The following is a 13,486-nucleotide window of genomic DNA, read 5'->3' as shown; positions in this document are numbered from 1 at the left end:
GATTTGATGTTTAAAGCACCTATTATATACCTTACGGATTTCCAGTCGAATTTTCCAATTTTGATGTGATTTTTGTTTGAATATTCATCATATATTTATGGTTTTCAATTTTTTTCGATTTTTTTTGTGATTTTATTTTAAATTTTTTCAGATTTTGTAGATTCTTAGAAACTCATATATATGTTAATTTTGTTTGATATTTTATATATTTTAATACTTGATAATATCAAATTTGCTTTTAGGGTTTTAGATTTTGGGGAAAACATCTGATTATCTACAATGAATGATTCAATCAGAATTACTAGAGGTATACCACATAATATTCAAAATTTTGGGGAATTTTCCTCATTTGATTTGTGTATTACCCAAGGGTTGGTCGAAAATGTAGGATCTGCGGCTAGAATGGCACAAGAGAGCTCTTCAAACAAAAAGAGAGTTTTGTGGTCTGAAACCCCTGATGATCAAGGAAAAGATCGAAGTGATGAAGTATTACTTTGTGGCGATGAAGAGATATTAAATTATTTTGAAACTATTTTTGTATGTTATGTCCATTGTTGATTTTGTGATTGCGTGTTTATTGTTGACATTCCAGTGTTACCATAATGCATGTTTTTATATGCTTGTAAAAATGTAAGGTATGCCAAATTGTGAATTAACCTCATATGCACAATATTCTTCCAGTTTACAAGACGATTATGCATCAAACAAAAGAGAATTTCATCATCTTTTTGTCAGTATGACTAGTATTGTACAGTATAAAGATGTCTTGGCAACAATGGAAAAACATATCATATTCTTCCTGTTGAGAGGATGAATATCAGGGCATAACTTTGTATTATATGCATGATGAAAACTCAGAAACTACATGTCTATTATGCAAACCCAACTTGTGATTGTTTTTGTCATATATGACCCTAGTATTCTTCTTCTGATAATTTACAACAATTCCTATCTCATCATCATATTCGAGGATTGCTAGAGCCAAACAGACTTGTGATGCATCACTTTTTACAATATAAAGAACCCCAGTAACATCAACTTCCATCTCAGCACCACCCTCAAACCATATTGTATTAGCCAATGTATTTGTCCATAACTAGTTGTATACTTATACTAGATAGTTGTATAATATATTGTATTTTTTTCAGCACCTTTATGTATTCCAATTTATTAGGTTTATAGTATGAGTTCATTATGTATTCTATTTTTGGGTTGATATTAATTTTTTATCTCATTAATATTCACAAATCAGAATGAACATCCAAGTTTTCAGAATGTTTTTCAATTTGTCGTATAGGTAGTTTCTTTTATCATATTTTGTTATCTAGAAATAGAATTATATATCAATAATTATAGAAGTATGTATTCATTTATTTGAACATGTGCAGGCAAGTGAATTTTACGTCAAAGATCAACCTACAAAAGCTCCATATATTCAATGTGTCTTTAACAATGACATAAAAACTGACTTGATTAGAAATTTACATGAGCATGTATATAATGTATTTCGCGAGAGCACTTGTTTTGGTAATTACATGCAAATGCATGGATGTTGTGCACGCGGACAAATACATAGATGCTGCATGGCTTTAGAACTCAATTGCAGTTCTGGTGGACAATGGTTCTGTTTATGGCTTTGGCTGGATGGGCTTTGGTAGCCTCGGATTCCTTGATAGAGGAGCATCAGATAAAGTTTTGAAGCCTCGGATCCTGGAGAGCTTGAGATCTCATCACATATCTCAAATTAGCACTGGCTTATACCACACCGTAGTTGTTACAAATTGTGGACGAGTCTTTGGATTTGGAGACAACGAAAGAGCCCAACTTGGGCATGATGCAGTAAGAGGATGCCTTGAACCTACTGAAATGTTGCATGAATAATGCAAGCAATAGCGGAAAACACGCCTCGTACAAGAGTGTACTAGTATCGAGCACTAAAGTGCCAAAGTTGTCTAGTACATGTTACTAATCAAATAATGTATATTGACCAGACCAATATTGTTTGTAGAGTGTTATATAACATTTCAAAAAAGGACTTTAAATGTTTTACTTTGTTTTTTATTTGTTTATTGATTAAATCTTTTGTTAGTGTTCTTGTGTAAAGAAATATTTTGTTGTATGATAAAAAAAAACAATCATTCATTATTGTATTCTGAAGTTCATTACAACCTCTTCCTCATCCCAGGTACAGAAGAGCAGAAAACAACATTAATTAAAGTCTTGAAAAGATCAATTACTCTTTAATGGAGACTTTCAACATGTTAAAAAGAGTCACAATTTCTACCTCGCTGCAATCATCTTCAATTACCCAAACATAATTCACACGATATGCAATCGCCTGGATCATTACAGCCACAATTCATCACATGCAATTGTCTTCAATATTTTAGTTTGTTAAGGGTTGAGTTATGTATTTATTTTATTTTGATTAATTTGAAAGAATACAAATAATTAATAACAGAATAGAGAAAATCATGGGAAGTTTGCCATATTATTCTTCATCCAAACAGTTATTTTTTCAGGTGAAAGAGTTACCAAAAAAGTTCCTAGAATACATTTTGATCTGGTTGAAAGCGGTATGTACAGTCAGTTTCCAGATGGTGTCCCCCTTAAAGAAATTACAGCCTTTTCCTTAGCCTTCCATGCCACTGCGTAGGATACATCTACTCCAAGAGCTAGGTTGACATCTTGTTGTATATCCTTTGCCGTTAACTTCCTTTTATGATCAACTAATTTGGGTTGGATCATACCTCCAATAAGATTGCTTGTTGCCTGTTGTTGATCATACACCTTATCTTTCAATGGACATGTGTGCTCATCTACGAATTTTCTAATTCTAAACATTCCAGATTTATTGATACTTGACGACTTCAACATCCATCCACATTTCTCAGACACACAAACAAGTGTATAACTGTTTGAATATTATACTATTAGAATTGGTATAATACAAATTAAATGTTGATGTTATGTAAAAAAAAAACATATTGAAAATACAATTATAAAAGAAATCCAACCCAAATACATACCATGTTTGACTTGATCTGTTCGTTCTCCATTGGAATCTATGCTCAATTGCGTATTGCGTCATCACAGCTTTTAAAGTTTCCTTGTCCTTATAAACTTGATCTTCCAATACTACCTTATGTTTGGTGTTTGTAATAATGTCACAATTCATGTAATCGCTATTGTTCGGCACACTAAGCATTAATGCTTGTGTATCAACTATATATCCTCCATCTATTCCACACATTTGAAATCCATCTTCCAAAATATTTCTATCATCCAATCCACAATCATTCACAAATACGAATACACATAGAGGATACTTTGCCAATTCCTTGTTATCTTTCTTCAAAGACACATACACCCTCACACCCATGTCGTTGTGTATTTCCAAAGGTGCATTACTACCCTCTATTTTATACCTAAGTTTCACACTGTTGAAGCCATACTCAACACAAATTTGCTTAGAAACAACATCTAATAATTCTCTAAATGTCGCATATTCTTTTATCACAATTGCTTCTATAGTGTAATCAACGTAGCAATTATCCTCGTTCCACCTCCCAGAATGCATGACTAGAAAACTAATGCTTCCCATAACTACATTAACAAATATATTTTTGATAATCACAGATTTGCAGTAGTCTAAAACAAAAAAATTGTATCCAATAATCAATTACATAAATGTAATGTGCGCTCAAACATCAATAGCTTCAGAAAGAAAAATTATAGAACACGCACTCAAGTTATATGACATACAAAAAAATATTGTATCCCATTCAAATAAAGAAGAAACAACTATGAAACAAAAAAATCAAGCACTTTCAAGCCTTATGCATCATATATTGGATACAAAACATATGATTGTATGCATAAGGATAATTAATTAAACATAATGGCATACAAAAAAATATTGTATGCCATTCAAATAAAGAACAAGCAAATACGAAACTTAAAAAAAAATCAAGCACTTTCAAGCCTTATGCATCATATATTGGATACAAAACATATGATTGTTCATGAGCGTGTTCATGTGCTTTGTATGCATACATTAACAACACCTTCAAAATAACAACAGCTTCAAACCTAAAAAAATATATAATTTCATATTGTTAATATTTACAAAAAATTAGTATTCATTCAAATAAAGAACAAACAACTATGAAATTAAAAAGAATCAAGCACTTTCAAGCCGTATGCATCATATATTGGATACAAAATATATGATTGTTCCTCAGCGTGTTCATGTGCTTTTTATGGATTTCAATGGAACTGACGTCGAAATTTCAATAAAATTTTCAAACCATACAAAGATTTCACCGATTAAAAAGAAACAACAAAAATTAAATACCTGATGTCTAAATTTCTTGTATTCAATAGAACTGACGAAATTATAGTCGTGGAATTCGAAAACATCCAATTTAAGAATATGCCGAATTCGATTCGAAGAAGTTAGGAATATTATCAATTGACCGATTAGGAAGACAAAAACTTTTTTTTGCAAATTTTTTGTTTGGAATTATTAACAATGGAAGACCAAAAAACGCTCCACAGAAAGTGAGCCAACATCCACGCTTTGAAAAAAGTAACTGAAAAGTTTTAAAATCTTTTTTCCTTTTTGATGTTTTATGTTCCATGTTTTTCTCTTTTTTTATTATTTAAGTATTTTGTATTCTTTCAGTATTATCATAATAAATAAATACATAAATCATCCTTTTAACAAAATAAAATATTGTCATTTTTAATAAATAGTTAAAAATGTTGCTAATGAGTCCCACTAAAGACTTAAATATTGTTGTTTTGCTAATTTTCCCCATTATTTTTGAACGAAAAAGTGACAATTATTAAGTAAGTTTATGAGCTAATGATGTTTTATAATGAAGTAAATTAGCATAATGAAAAAAATGCTTTTACTAATAATAATCAAACTCTAATATTCATTTACACAAAAAATAAAAGAGACTAATAACTACAAATATATTTTGATGTAGGAAATATAAAATAATTAATTTAATTAAGGTCAAATTTATAAAGATTGTATGTTTTAAAATTTAAATTATTTTAAATTATAATTTATATAAACTTCATTAATGTCAATCAAAATTTGTTTATTTATATAGACAATAGAAAATTCTCCGGACGTTTATATTTTGAGTAGTTGTTTTGATTTACTCGTCTAATTAATGAAATCAAAAGAATTTTTAATATTATTTTTTTATTTCTACCCTTAATATTAAATAACAACATAAAATAGTGAATATCAAGATCTCTCATAAGTTATTTTATTTTAGTGGAGTCTTTTTATTTTTACACATTATAGATATCAAGATCTCTCATAAGTTAGGCATTGTTACCCTTCTCTAGGTGACATATCGCAAGGTATATATTCTTTAGAATGTCTTGCTTTTTCAATACAAATCATATCTTATGGGTTCATATATTATAGTTTTTGTCGTACAACTTATCACCGATATAAAATTATACCTTTTGAAGTCATAATCTGCTTATACTTATAAGCGACAATTATGTTAGAGTCACTCATCAATAATGCATGTGATACACACGTAAGAAAATCAGTTCTCATATTTTCTTTACTCTTAGTACAGAATTGATGGTCACAAAATTTTCAATCATCATTTGCAGATCAAATGACTATTCAAGAATTGCAATTATTTCTTAGTATATGTTATATTAAAGAATTTTAATTCAGTCTTAATCCATAATATTAATAATATTTAAATATCACAAAAATTTAACAAATAGATAAAGAACACATTCTCATAAAAATTATTCAAAATATCATAAGTGATATAAGCACTTGTCTACATTAGACATCATCTTTCTCATTACGCGGGTGATAAGGATTTATAACACTATCAGCTAAAATCTTAGCTAGATTGTTTATAGGAGAACGTTGATAAAAATGAGGCCTTGGACACGTTCTTAGAAGCCAATATTTCTTTATTTTAGCTTCTATATCTATTTTTTCCTCCCACTTGACTTTAAGTGCATTCATATATGTCAGGAAATCCTCATTTGGACCAAGACAGATATGAATGTTAATCATTACGTCCATCCAATTATTTGGGAGAGAAGAAATAAATATAACTAAAGCTTCTGGACTGAAGACCGATATAAAATAAAAAGTTAATTCTTCTCATTTCATCTGAAATAATTGAATATATTATAGTATTACTTACCATATGGCCTGGCCTAACCCGGGATTTAATAGGGTTGGGCTAAGATTTTTGGAGCCCATTTAAGAAAAGGGCTTTTTAGCCTGGCCTGAATAAGCCTGTTGATTTGTGGGGCTTGAGAAATATAGGTAGGGCCGGCCCGTGGGCCAAATAAAAATAATTAAAAAATATAATATAATATTAAAATTTAAAATTAACGAGAGTCCAAACTCAAAATCTATTTAATATTTAACTAATTGAAACCGCATATAAATTGAAGATGAAAATGAAGATGTTAAGACAACCTTGCCATAAGTTGATTCAGATATGCTTGATGAAGATGATCATGAAGTGTTGGATACGCCATAGATTTCATGATGTGTTAGATACGTCATAAGTTTCATGATTTTTTTAAGGAGTTTATTTTTAACTTTTTTATGGTTGGAATATTGTCACATTTTTTGTGTTTTAATGTGACAAAACAATTATGTTAATATTTCTATTTAGATATTTATACTTTTATTTGAAAAAACCTTAATAAATATTATAAAGATAATTTTATTTGTGGATTTTTTTTTTTGATAACCGAGAAATCCGTCTGTGACCCGCCCTTTGGACCAATCACAGCCTTCTAAACTCGGTGGATAATGGGCCCGCCCCTCTACCCTTCTCCACTTAAATATCGGGCTTCGCTTTGCATGTAATATTGATTTGTCGATATTTATCATAATATTTTTAAATTATAATTTATACTTTATTTTAATAATTATAAAAAAATATAATTTTAAAAAAAGTGGGCTGGCCCGGCAAGCCTGTAGCCCACGTACTTGTGGCCTGGGCCGACCATTTTTTGGCCCATACCAAAAATGGGCTAGCCCGGCCTGACCCATAAAATATCAAAGCCTGTATGGATTAGCCTGGATGGTAAAATAATTACATATTGTCACACTAATTAATAATTTCATACCAAATTGCAAGTCAGATACACCTAGATACATATATTTTGCTACTAGATTCACTGAAATAGCGTAACACCCCGAAATTTTTTTGAGCTAAGACTCGAACCATTCTTCATTGTGAGTAAGATTTTACCAAGGAATTTAAAATTTCTTAAGTGTCAAGGTTAGATCACTAGATAGAGCACTTTGAGTTCCAAAAAGAATTAAAGAGAATTCATTCAAGTCATTCCTAAGTTCTTCTAAGTTTTGGGTCAACTCCAAACGACCATAACTTTCAATACAATATGAGTTAGGAAATTGATAAGATATCAAATGAAAGATCTCTGAGTCCTCTCTCGAACGCCATCGAGTTTTCTAATTTTCGAGCTCGTATGAGAGAGATATGACCTTTTGAAGTTAGGCTGTCCGTTTAAGGAAAGTTACCCAAAAATATGATGGGTATTTTGGTCTTTTCCTTACCCAATCAGATTAAAACAAAATATGGTAATATTTAGGGGACTAAACTGATTTGGTTCAATTTTCACAAATTCTAATTACGCTTAGGGTTTAAGAAGAAAGTTCAAGAAGAGAAAAGAGGAGAAAAAGTTCAAAGTTCCAAGCATTCGTTCAAGAAATTCAAGATTTCACCAAGAACCTAGTTCTTTGAGGTATGTAAGCTTCCATAGTGTTGGGTTTGTTCACCCACACGCCAATCATGAGTTTTTTTTGTGAATCTATCCATAAATATTGAGCAATTTAAGTTCTTGATGAGTTATTGATAAGTGTTCTTGAGGTTTGATTCTAAATCTTGTTTTGTTGAGGTTTTGAGGAGTTCTTAAGATGAAAGTTAGTGATTTGAGGGTTGTTTTGAGTAGATTAGTGTACACTTAGGTTGGGTATTCAAATCTAAATGAGTGGGGAAGAAACCATTCGAATCTAGGCAAACTAGGGTGAGAAAACGAGCAAAGAAATTCGTCGGGGTTTTCTAGGAATAGACTGGCGCGCCGCCCCACCATTTCGCTAGTAGAGAGTGTCTGTAGGTAGAGGGTTGGCGCCCTGCGTCACTCAGTGCACCAGGGTCGCCTGTACCTACCTTTTCTCCGTCATTTTGCCCGTCTGAGCTCTTTAAAAGGGTTCCTTTAATCCCTATTGATTCTAAACACTCTAAACTACTTCTAAACACCTAGAAAGCATTCATAACATGAATCATAACCTTGAATTCATAATTCAAATTCAAGGTAGAGTTAAGAGTCAAGTCTTGAGAGTTCTTTCGAATATTTTGAGAAAGTCCCTTTGAGTCCTTTTGAGGAGTCTTCTACAACTTCTAATAACTTGTATCAAGACTCGAGTAAGCGAGTATGAGAATGAGGAGAATGTATTCATGAGTCTACATTATTATCGATATCGTTCATATCATGAATCATAAGTCTTGAATTCATATTCAAATTCAAGAAAGAGTTAGGAGAACAGTTCAAGAAAGTCTTTGAGTTAAATCGTGAATCCTTTGAGATCAACTATCGATTTGAGCTAAGTTTTGAGGAAGTAAGTATGAGAATGAGAAGAGTCATGTACATGAGTTCCATATTGTTATGTAGACCCTTGAGTTGAGTCGTTCATGCCCATAAATTTTGCAGGAACTCCATAAGTTGATTATCTTTGAGAGAAGTAGTATCTTCAAGTTCTAAGTCTTAAGTATTGAGTTCCTAACCACTTTGAGGTTATATTCCTAGTCATGAGACTATTACGTGTTATCCATGAAGGTCCTTGAGTTGAGTTGAGTTGTACATCCCCATAATCTCGCATGAACCCTATGAGTTGAGCATTCTTGAAATGAGTAGTATCATGAAGTCCTTGAGTTGAGTTGATCATTCTCGAGATGAGTAGTATCATTGAGTTTTGGAATTGTTGGGTTCCAAGTATTGAGTTCTATGTATGGTTATTAAAAACCTTGAATTGAGTCGTTCACGCCCATAATTCGGCATGAACCCTATTTTGAGAAGTTTTTTACAATCACTTTAAACTTGTTTTAAGACTTGAGCACCTGAGTTTGAGAAAGAGTAGCGTTGAGTTCATTTTCTTCAAAATGAATATATGAGAACTAAGTATTCCCAAGAGTAAATGTTTTCACATTTAAAAGAGGAGGAAATTGAGATTTCCAAAAGAGTTTTGAGCAGTTTGAGTACCATCTCTTTTAAAAGAAAGATTTTTGAGTAATAACCCCAAAACACAGAAAGAGTTATGTTTTTAAACATATGAGCTAGATATATTTTGGGAGTAGTATTGAGCACCGATATGGGGGAGAGTTTTAACAACTCACAGCCCCCATAAACCATGTAGCCAACGTGGGTAGAAAGGGTCATACTTTTTAGATGATTTCTTGTTGCTTTTTAGCATAGACTAGTGGATCCACTTAGTAGTAGGTTCAATACCCCGACAAAGTATATGACAGTTCTGGCAGCGTAGGCTAGACGATGTATCATCACATAGCTCATAGTGATAGTTGTCGGTTAGAGAATCTTCCGCAGAGTTATATTGTATTTTTATATACAAATTGAGTTATTATTGTATTCTTCAATACATTGAGTTGCTATCTATTGTTTTAAAAGATTTCCATATATTGCATCTTTTATTGTTGCTTTATCGAGAGTTGAGTATCTTATTATTTAGTTGAGCTTCATTTCTCTGATTTGAGTTAAACTATGTTTCACTGAGTTGAATATCATGTTATTGAGTTGAGCCCTATTTTCTCTGAGTTGAGTTGAACTATGTTTCATTGAGTTGAGTTGAGTGAGTTGAGAAGAGGTAAGTATGTTTCTTTTCCATCAGTTCAAGCTTATGTTTATGCTTTAGAATTCCCCTTACATGCTCGTACATTCCATGTACTGAGCCATTTGGCCTGCATCGTTTCATGATGCAGATACAAGTACTATGGATCATTAACAGGTATTTCGTTGAGGTCACGTGATATTCCAGTCAACTTTGGTGAGCCTTCTTATATTTCAAAGGACTTCACCTTTATCTTACATTTAGTAGTTTTGATATGTCGTGGGTCTTGTCTCGTTATACTTCTGTAATAGTAGAGGCTTCATAGATAGACAAAGTTGATGAGTTTCTGTATTTACTTTTATTTTGAGTATTGTACAAACTTTTAAAAAGGTCGAGTATTTGAGTTTATTGAAATTATTTTAGTTTTAAGCTTTTGTATGCTTGAGTTAGTCTTCCGCTTGTAGCCAGTCAGGATGAGGGTTCGCTTGGGGACCATCAATGGTTCTCGAGTGTCGTCCACATCCAGGGTGTAGGCTCGGGTCGTGACAAATAGGGAGAGAGACGAGTGAGATTTTTCTTTGTATTTCACATTCATGTGAATTACACTAGATACATGCCTCTAACACAAGTTACATGTATCAGGGATACTAGATACGCGAGCGAGATAGCCGAGTGACAATGAGAAATGAGAGAGGTGAGCGGGATTTGTTGTATGTATCCCAGATACATGTGAATCCACTCGGATACAATGTATCTAGAACAAATTACACCTAATTTCATCCTCATGTATCTGACATACATGTATCTGGACGTATCTGGATGCACCATATATATGTATCTCAAGTCCAAAATCTGATATAATTCATAATATTGCAAACTAGTGGATATCCAAATAATTAGCTCTTAAACTGATGAGATTTCTCTAAGTTACCCTTTACTTAATAGAGACGTAGAAAACAGATCTCATCAATTTATATGAAACATCACTAATTCAAGTTAAACAACCCATTTATCATTTTAAATTGCTTCATGGGGATGTTTAAGAAATCAAAATTTTATATTGAACAAAATTAAATATCAAACAAATTCACAGATAAGCCATCTTATTTGACTTTGTTAATTATATTTTAAATAAGTAAGAAATCAACAATTAATATCGTATTAAATTCATGTTTTATTAATATCAAATCATTTATAGGGATTTTATAATATATATGCCATAAAATGTCATTTAAGCGTATTTCTGAAGCTTTCTTCATAGGTTTGTATTTTTCTATATTTAATAACTTGATAAGGAGTAATTTTTATTAATTTTATCATTAAAGTTAGTTAAATTTGAGAATCCAGAATTTTAAGGTTGTGACTATTGAACTTTCAAAGTGTCCTTTTTGATTTGGAGGTTGTGGAAGAAGAGAATTCCTATTGGAGAAGTGCTTGTAAGACACCAGATATGTGATTAAGTGCTATGTAAATGTTGTGATGAGAATGAGAGGGAAACAATTGAACATTTATTCATTAAGTGTCCAATTGCTAACAGGCTAAGGGGCAAATTTGCAGCTGCAGGGGGAATTAATGGTCCTTTTTTTGCAATTAAGGGATTCTGTAATGAAATGGTTGAGGGCAGAAAGAACACCTAAGTTGCAAATACTCTTCAATGCAGTTCCTTTATTTACCTTATGGCAGATTTGGAAGAGGAGAAACACCACTAATCATGAAGGAAGAATGACATATGTGGGTATGGAAATAGAAATAAACAGAAATTTGTTTCCGTTAGCCAAGTATAACTACCCTTGGCTAAAAAATTTACCAATATCTTAGCCTGGGTTGGTAAATTTCTTTGAGGAGTACACTCCCACTCTTGGTTGCAGAACAGTAATGTGGAATCCTTCAAAGATGGGGTCTTTTAAATGCAACTTTGATGGTGCATCTAAAGGAAATCCAGGCCTAAGTTCTAGGCCTTTTTGTATCAGGAATAGAGAAGAGAATTTAATTTATGCTGAAATCAGGAGATTATTTGATGGCTCTAATCTAGTGGCAGAAGTGGTGGCATTAAGATTGGGTCTGGAGTTCTGTGTACAACATAATCTTCTCCCTGTTATACTTGAAATTGAATCTCTTTCTTTGAAGAATATTTTGGATGGAATTTGGGAAATCCCTTGGGTCATAGTGATGGAGATCGAGAGGATTAAGATACTTATGAAGGACAAAGAATCGATAGTGGAACATATACTCAGAGAAGGAAATCAGTTGACTGAATTTTTCACTAACCACATTTTCTGTTTTGCAGGTACTCAAAGACTAACATACTCAAATTTTCAGGATATACCAAGTGAGGCAAGAGGCATCATCAATACAGAGAAAGCAAAACTTCCTAGCCTTAGGATAAGAAGATACCAAAATGGAGATTTTTGCTAATCATGATCATACGCAGAGAAGATAACAAGAAAATAATATTATAATTGTGAATTCACATAGCAGACTTTGGAACTTACAAGCAGATGCATCAGTGACAAGAAAGAAGAACATTTAGAGAATAATAAAGTACCTATCTTTATTGAATTTCAAGCAGTGGTATCAGCTTTTAAGCTCAATCTGCTGAGAGTCGAGAAATATGGCGAAACATTGTTCTGAAATAGCAGGTAGATGAGGGCATGACAACAATCAAAACGAAATAAGCAAAAGGGAAATGGATCGTGAAGAACAAAAACTTACCCTTTTGGAATTCTAGGGATATGCAGGCAATGGAGAGGCATGAGTCCAGCTGGAGAATCTACACTCAAGAGGGACATGAAGATGGAGATTTACCACCAGCTCTTTGATTTTTGGACAACAAAAGCTTCATAAACAACTGGAACTCACCAGATCTGTCGTTGTAGAGCAGAAGAAGTCTTCATTAAGCTTGTTTTCATGACATTCGTGAGACTTGGAATGTCTTAGGTGAAAACACCTTAAGCTCGGCAACTTTCAGGTCCTGGATTGGAGTTGGATACTGAATTTAAAGCTCTTGATGTCTCTCTAGCTCATCGACACTTATCTCAATCGAGGACCATGGTTGTTTCGACAGTGTTGTGAGGAAGGAGATGAATCAATTTTCTTTCTCCTCTTTTTTCTTTGATGTCCGGACATTTCAGGTCCTAATTTGTTTCTTTTATTGTTGTTTCCTTTTTCTATATTGTTATTGGGCCTGGGTCGGACCAGGCTATGTAGCATGATTTTATATATGCAATAAAGACTTGTATGGTCTACTTCATCTAAAAAAAATAATCATTCATGTTGATAGTTTTTTGGGTAGTGGCATTTGCTTAGCCATCAAATATTTATCATTTCTCAACTAATAGGAATTGTATGTTATGTAAATGGCAAAACTATAGAATAACAATAGTGTGGAAACAAAAGAGTAAATAAAATTGAAATAGTAAGGATTATATAAGTAGTGACCCTTGAGATATTTCTTAATACGTGACATTTCATATTTATATGTCGTTCTTATTAAAAATAGATATTTCATAATACTTGTTATTTCACAAATCAATACATAAATAACATTATTCTTTCTATTTACAATTTAGAGTTATTAACCTTGAAAGTATGAATTTTACC

The 13,486-nt window shown here is 32.3% G+C and overlaps 1 long non-coding RNA gene across 1 annotated transcript; it reads right to left on the bottom strand.

Moving 5' to 3' along the window:
• Positions 1 to 3,798: 3,798 nt before the first annotated feature.
• Positions 3,799 to 13,022, bottom strand: LOC102580703 (uncharacterized). The gene is made up of 4 exons (XR_368588.2): positions 12,746 to 13,022; positions 12,599 to 12,656; positions 12,432 to 12,513; positions 3,799 to 4,092 (listed from the first exon to the last, which is right to left on the bottom strand). It is a non-coding gene; the product is annotated as an uncharacterized lncRNA (long non-coding RNA).
• Between the last annotated feature and the right edge of the window lie 464 nt (positions 13,023 to 13,486).

This window comes from Solanum tuberosum, unplaced genomic scaffold (assembly GCF_000226075.1).
Source record: "Solanum tuberosum cultivar DM 1-3 516 R44 unplaced genomic scaffold, SolTub_3.0 scf00430, whole genome shotgun sequence".
In the NCBI taxonomy this organism is placed as follows: Eukaryota; Viridiplantae; Streptophyta; class Magnoliopsida; order Solanales; family Solanaceae; genus Solanum; species Solanum tuberosum.
Note: the sequence above shows the minus strand (reverse complement) of the source record. Positions and strands in the feature narration are given on the sequence as shown.